Source organism: Mobula hypostoma, chromosome 11 (genome assembly GCF_963921235.1).
Source record: "Mobula hypostoma chromosome 11, sMobHyp1.1, whole genome shotgun sequence".
Classification (NCBI taxonomy): Eukaryota; Metazoa; Chordata; class Chondrichthyes; order Myliobatiformes; family Myliobatidae; genus Mobula; species Mobula hypostoma.
The window spans coordinates 77,604,208-77,611,071 of record NC_086107.1 but is presented as its reverse complement, the minus strand read 5'-3'; positions in this window follow the sequence as shown (position 1 = coordinate 77,611,071).

Genomic DNA, 6,864 nt, shown 5'->3' with positions numbered 1-6,864 from the left:
ATCCAGGATATGGTACTTGTGACTGCGAAGACAGTCCGGTTTACGGTACTTGTGACTGAGGAAGACTCTGAGGTTTACGGTACTCATGTCTGAGGAAGACAGTCTGGTTTATGGTGCTTGTGTCTGAGAAAGGCAGTATGGTTTACGGTACATGTGTCTGTTGTAGATAGTGGGGTTTACGGTACTTGTGTCTGTGGAAGACAGTGGGGTTTAGGGTACTTGTCTCTCAGGAAGACAGTCCAGTTTACAGTACTTGTGTCTGAGGAATACGGTCCGGTTTGCCATACCTTTTTTTGAGGTAGACCGTTGGATTTAGGGTACTTGTGTCTGAGAATTACAGTGGATTTTACAGTACTTGTATCTGAGGATGACAGTCTTGTTTACAGTACTTTTTTCTGAAGAAGACAGTCTGGTTTATGGTACTTGTGTCTGAGGATGGCAGTCCGGTTTACGGTCCATGTGTCTGTTGAGATAGTGGGATTTATGGTACTTGTGTCTGAGGAAGACAGCGGGGTTTACGGTATGCGTGACTGAGGAAGACAGGCTTTTTTACAGTACTTGTGTCCTAGGAGAACATTCTGGTTAATGATGTTTGTGTCTGAAAAAGATAGTCAGGTTCACGTACTTGTGTCTGAGGAAGTCTGGTTTACAGTAGTTGTGGCTGAAGAAGACTTTCTGGTTTACGGAACAGTCCAGTTTATGGTTCTTGTGTCTGAGGAAGAGAGTCCTGTTGACGGTACTGGTGTTTGAGGAAGACAGTCCGGTTTCCGATACTTGTGTCTGAGGACGACAGTCTGGTTTAATGTACTTGTGCCTGAAGAAGACAGTCCGGATTATGGAAATTGTGTCTAAGGAAAACAGTCCGGTTTACGGTTCTTGTGTCTGAGGAAGACAGTCTGTTTTACGGTAGTTGTGTCGGAGGAAGGCAGTCTGGTTTAATGTACTTGGGCCTGAGGAAGACAGTCCAGATTATGGAACTTGTGTCTAAGGAAAACAGTCCGGTTTACGGTTCTTGTGTCTGAGGATGACAGTCTGGATTATGGTACTTGTTTCTGACAAAGATAGGCCGGTTTACGGTTGTTGTGTCTGAGGATGCCAGTGAGGTTTACGGTACTTGCGTCTGAGGAAGACAGTAGGGTTTACAGTACATGTGTCTGAGGAAGAAGGTCAGGATTAGGGTACTTGTGTCTGAGGAAGACAGTCCCGTATACGGAACTTGTGGCTAAGGAAGACAGTCCGGTTTACGGTTCTTGTGTCTGGGGAAGACAGTTTGGTTTATGGTACTTGTGTCTGTTGTAGATAGTGGGGTTTACAGTACTTGTGGCTGAGGTAGACAGTCTGGTTTACATAATGTATCTGAGGAAGACAATCTGATTTACAGTAATTGTGCCTGACGAAGTCAGTCCGGTTTACAGTAATTGTGTCTGACGAAGTCAGTCTGGTTTATGGTACTTTTGTCTGAGGAGTACGGTCCGGTTTACCATACTTGTTTCTGAGGTAGACCATGGAATTTAGGGTACTTGTGTCTGAGAAATACAGTGAGTTTTAATGTACTTGTATCTGAGGAAGACAGTCTTGTTTACAGTACTTGTTTCAGAAGAAGACAGTCCGGTTTATGTACTTGTTTCTGAGAATGGCAGTCCAGTTTACGGTCCGTGTGTCTGTTGAGATAGTGGGGTTTACAGTACTTGTGTCTTAGGAAGACAGTGTGGTTTAGGGTATTTGTGACTGAGGAAGACAGTCTTTTTTACAGTACTTGTTTCTGAGCAGAACAGTCTGATTTATGATATTTGTGTCTGAGGAAGACAGTCAGGTTCACGTTCTTGTGTCTGAGGAAGTCGGTCTGGTTTACAGTAGATGTGGCTGAAGAAGACATTCTGGTTTACGGAACTTCTGTCTGACGAAGACAATCTGGTTACAGTTCTTGTGTCTGAGTAAGACAGTGGGGTTTATGGTACTTGTGTCTGAGGAAGACAGTGCGGTTTACAGTATTTGTGTCTGACGAAAACAGTCTGGTTTAATGTACTTGTATCTGAGGAAGACAGTCCGGTTTACAGAACCTGTCTCTAAGGAAAACAGTCCGGTTTACGGTTCTTGTGTCTGGGGAAGACAGTCTGTTTTACGGTAGTTGTCTCGGAGGAATGCAGTCTGGTTGATGGTACTTTTGTGTGAGTAAGAAAGTCTGGAATATCGTACTTGTTTCTGAGGAAGGCAGGCCGGTTTACGGTTGTTGTGTCTGAGGATGGCAGTGAGGTTTAGGGTACTTGTGTTTGAGGAAGACAGGCATCACACATCAAAGTTTCTGCTGAACGCAGCATCTCTAGGAAGAGGTACAGTCGATGTTTTGGGCCGAGAACCTTCGTCAGGACTGAGAAAGACAGTGTAGTTTACAGTATTTGTATCTTAGGAAGACATTCCGGTTTATGGTACTTATGTCTGAGGAAGACAGTAGGGTTTACGATACTTGTCTGAGGAAGCCTGTCTGGTTTACGGTACTTGTGTCTGAGGAAGACAGTGGAGTTTACGGTATTTGAGACCTAGGAAGACATACTTTTTTACAGTTCTTGTGTCTGAGGAGGACAGTCTGGTTAATGATGTTTGTGTCTGAGGAAGACAGTCAGGTTCACGTACTTATGTCTGAGGAAGTCGGTCCGGCTTACAGTGGATGTGGCTGAAGAAGACATTCTGGTTTATGGAACTTGTGTCTGACAAAGACAGTCCGGTTTACAGTTCTTGTTTCTGAGGAAGACAGTGGGGTTTACGGTACTTGTGTCTGAGGAAGACTGTCTGGTTAACTGCACTTGTGTCTGAGGAAGAGAGTCCTGTTGATGGTACTTGTGTTTGAGCAAGACAATCCGGTTTCCGATACTTCAGTATGAGGAAGGCAGTCCGGGTTAATGTACTGGTGTCTGAGGAAGACAGTCTGGTTTAATGTACTTGTGTCTGAGGAAGACAGTCCAGTTTACGGTACCTGTGTCTGAGGAAGACTGTCTGGTTAACTGCACTTGTGTCTGAGGAACACATTTTGGTTTACGGTACCTGTGTCTGAGGAAGACAGCGGGGTTTATGGTACTTGTCTGAGGAACACAGTCCTGTTTACGGTACTTGTGTCTGAGGAAGACAGTGGGGTTTACGGTACTCGCGTCTGAGGAAGATGGTGCGGTTTACGGTACTGGTGTCTGAGGATGACAGTCCTGTTGACGGTACGTTTGTTTGAGGAAGACAGTTCAGTTTCCGATACTTGTGTCTGAGGACAATAATCCTTTTCACGGTACTTGTGTCTGAGGAAGACAGTCTGGTTTACGGTACTTGTGTCTGAGGAATAAAGTCTGGTTCATGGTACTTGTTTTTGAGGAAGACAGCGAAGACAGTCCGGATTACAGTACTTGTGACTGAGGAAGACTCTGGGGTTTACGGTACTTGTGTCTGGGGAAGACAGTCCAGTTTATGGTACTTGTGTCTGTTGTAGATAGTGGGGTTTATGGTACTTGTGGCTGAGGTAGACAGTCCAGTTTACAGTAATGTGTCTGAGGATGACAGTCTGGTTTACAGTTGTGGTGTCTGAGGAAGACAGTGTGGTTTACGGGACTTGTGTCTGAGGAAGACAGTCCGGTTTACGGTACTTGTGTCTTCGGAAGACAGTCCGGTTTACAATAATTGTGTCTGAGGAAGACAGTGGGGTTTACGGTATTTGTGACTGAGGAAGACAGTCTTTTTTACAGTACTTGTTTCTGAGCAGAACAGTCTGGTTTATGATATTTGTGTCTGAGGAAGACAGTCAGGTTCATGTTCTTGTGTCTGAGGAAGTCGGTTCGGTTTACAGTAGTTGTGGCTGAAGAAGACATCCTGGTTTATGGAACTTGTGTCTGACGAAGACAGTCCGGTTTACAGTTCTTGTGTCTGAGGAAGACAGTGGGGTTTACGGTACTTGTGTCTGAGGAAGACAGTGTGGTTTACGGTACCTGTGTCTGACGAAAAGAATCTGGTTTAATGTATTTGCATCTGAGGAAGACAGTCGGTTTACCGGACCTGTGTCTAAGGAAAACAGTCCGGTTTACGGTTCTTGTGTCTGGGGAAGACAGTCGGTTTTACGGTAGTTGTCTCGGAGGAAGGCAGTCTGGTTGACGGTACTTTTGTGTGAATATGAAAGTCTGGAATATCGTACTTGTTTCTGAGGAAGGCTGACAGGTTTATGGTTGTTGTGTCTGCGGAAGATAGTCCAGTTTATGATACTTGTGTCTCAGGAAGACATTCTGGTTTACGGTACTTGTGCCTCAGGAGTTCAGTACATTTTACGGAACTTGTCTCTGAGGAAGGCGGTCCAGTTTACGGTGCAAGTGTCTGTGGAAGACTATCCGCATCACGGTTGTTGTGTTTCACGAAGACTGTCTGGTTTACATTACTTGTGTCTGAGGAAGACTGTGGGGTTTACGGTACTTGTGTCTGAGGAAGACAGTCTGGTTTACTGTACTTGAGTCTGAGGAAGACAGTCTGGTTCACGGTACTTGTGTCTGAGGAAGACAGTCCGGTTTACAGATGTTGTGTCTGAAGAAGACCTTCTAGTTTATGGTACTTGTGTCTGAGTTAAGACAGTCCCGTTTACAGAACTTGTGTGTGAGGAAGACAGTCTGTTTTACGGTAGTTGTGTCGGAAGAAGGGAATCTGGTTTACGGTATTTTTGTCTGAGGATGACGGTCTGGATTAGCGTATTTGTTTCTGAGGAAGGCAGGCCTGTTTACGGTTGTTGTGTCTGAGGATGACAGTGAGGTTTAGGGTATTTGTGTCTGAGGAAGACAGTAGGGTTAATGGTCCGTGTGTCTGTTGAGATAGTGGTGTTTATGGTACTTGTGTCTGTGGTAAACAGTAGGGTTTACGGTACTTGTGTCTCAGGAAGACAGTCCAGTTTACGGTACTTGTGTCTGAGGAAGACCCTCCAGTTTACAGTACCTGTGTTTGAGGAAGACTGTCTGGTTTACCGAACTTGTGTCTGAGGATCACAGTCCTGTTTACGTTACCTGTGTTAGAGGAAGACAGAGGGGTTTACGGTACTTATGTCTGAGGAAGACAGTAGGGTTTACGATACTTGTCTGAGGAAGCCTGTTTGGTTTACGGTACTTGTGTCTGAGGAAGACAGTATGGTTTACGGTAGTTGTGTCTGATGAAGACAGTGGGGTTTATGGTACTGGTGTCTGACGAAGACAGTCCGGTTGACTGTACCTGTGACCTGAAACGTCGACTGCGCCTCTTCCTATAGATGCTGCCTGGCCTGCTGCGTTCACCAGCAACTTTGATGTATGTTGCTTGAATTTCCAGCATCTGCAGAATTCCTGTTGTTTGGGTTTATCATACTTGTGTCTGAGGAAGAGAATCAAGTTTGCAGTTCTTTATGTCTGAGGAAGACAGTTGGTTTTATGGTACTTGTGCCTGAGGAAGACAGTCTAGTTTATGGTACTTGTGTCTGAGGAAGACCCTCCAGTTTACAGTACCTGTGTTTGAGGATGTCTGTCTGGTTTACTGTACTTGTGTCTGAGGAACACAGTCCAGTTTACAGCACCTGTGTCTGAGGAAGACAGTGTGGTTTACAGTACTTGTGTCTGAGGAAGACAGTGGGGTTTACGGTACTTGTGTCTGAGGAAGACAGTCCTGTTGATGGTACTTGTGTTTGAGGAAGACAGTCCGGTTTACTGTACTTGTGTCTGAGGAAAACAGTCCAGTTCACGGTACTTGTGTCTCCGGAAGACAGTCCGGTTTATGGTCTTGTGTCTGTGGAAGGGTGTCCGCTTCACGGTTGTTGTGTTTTAGTAAGACAGTCTGGTTTACGGTACTTGTGTCTGAGGAGACAGTCCGGTTTACGGTACTTGCTTCTGAGGAAGACAGTCCGGTTTATGGTACTTGTGTCTCAGGAACAGAGTCCGGTTATGGTATTTTTGTCTGAGGAAGACAATCTGGTTTACGGAACTTGTGCCTGAGGAAGACAGTCTGGTTTATAGTACTTGTGTGTGAGGAAGACAATCTGGTTTACAGTACTTGTGTCTGTGGAAGACAGTCCGGTTTACGATACATGTGTCTGAGGAAGATTGTGCATTTTATGGTACTTGGATCTGAGGAAGAAAGTCCAGTACTGGAGTTGCAGTCATTGGTGTCGAGAGAAAATAGGAATGGGAACGGAACACACCTCTGTGGACTGGAGTGAGATATACTCGACTGGTCTGACACTCTGCCTCCGGTCAGAGCAGAAACTTGTATTCACCTCCAGATAGGATATGCTACGTTAAGTTTGGAGAGTTTCTCTTAGAAACAAGAAACTTCGAAAACCTACAGTACAATACAGGCTCTTCGGACCACAAAGTTGTGCCGAACATGTCCCTATCTTAAAATTACTGGGATTACCCATTGGCTTCTATTTTCCTATGCTCTGTTTACCTCCCCAAAAGTCTCTTAAAAGACTCTATCATATCCGCAGATATCCCTATTTGTATCCCTATTCTCCTGCAGAAACTGAGGGAAGATGGTATTGAAGGCAATTTCCAGTCATGCTACTTTAGGTGAACACATCCACAGTTTTATTTGTTTACGTTGTCACAAAGGAAGATTTTCCAATTCTTCACTTATCAGCACCATATATTTATATGTCTAAATCATCATTGTTTAGGGAAAAGGATTGGAATCCATGAGTTTGCCAGCAAATATCAATTAGATGATCCCTCAGAAACATGTCAAGCTTTGCTCCAGCCGAGGTTAGAGGAGACTTTTACTGATTACGTAAGTATATTACATGAAATATTTTAATCTGTTACCTACTTCATGTGAGAATGTTTCCTGAGCATTGATGATATCATCTGAGTCATGTTGCATGGATAGTGA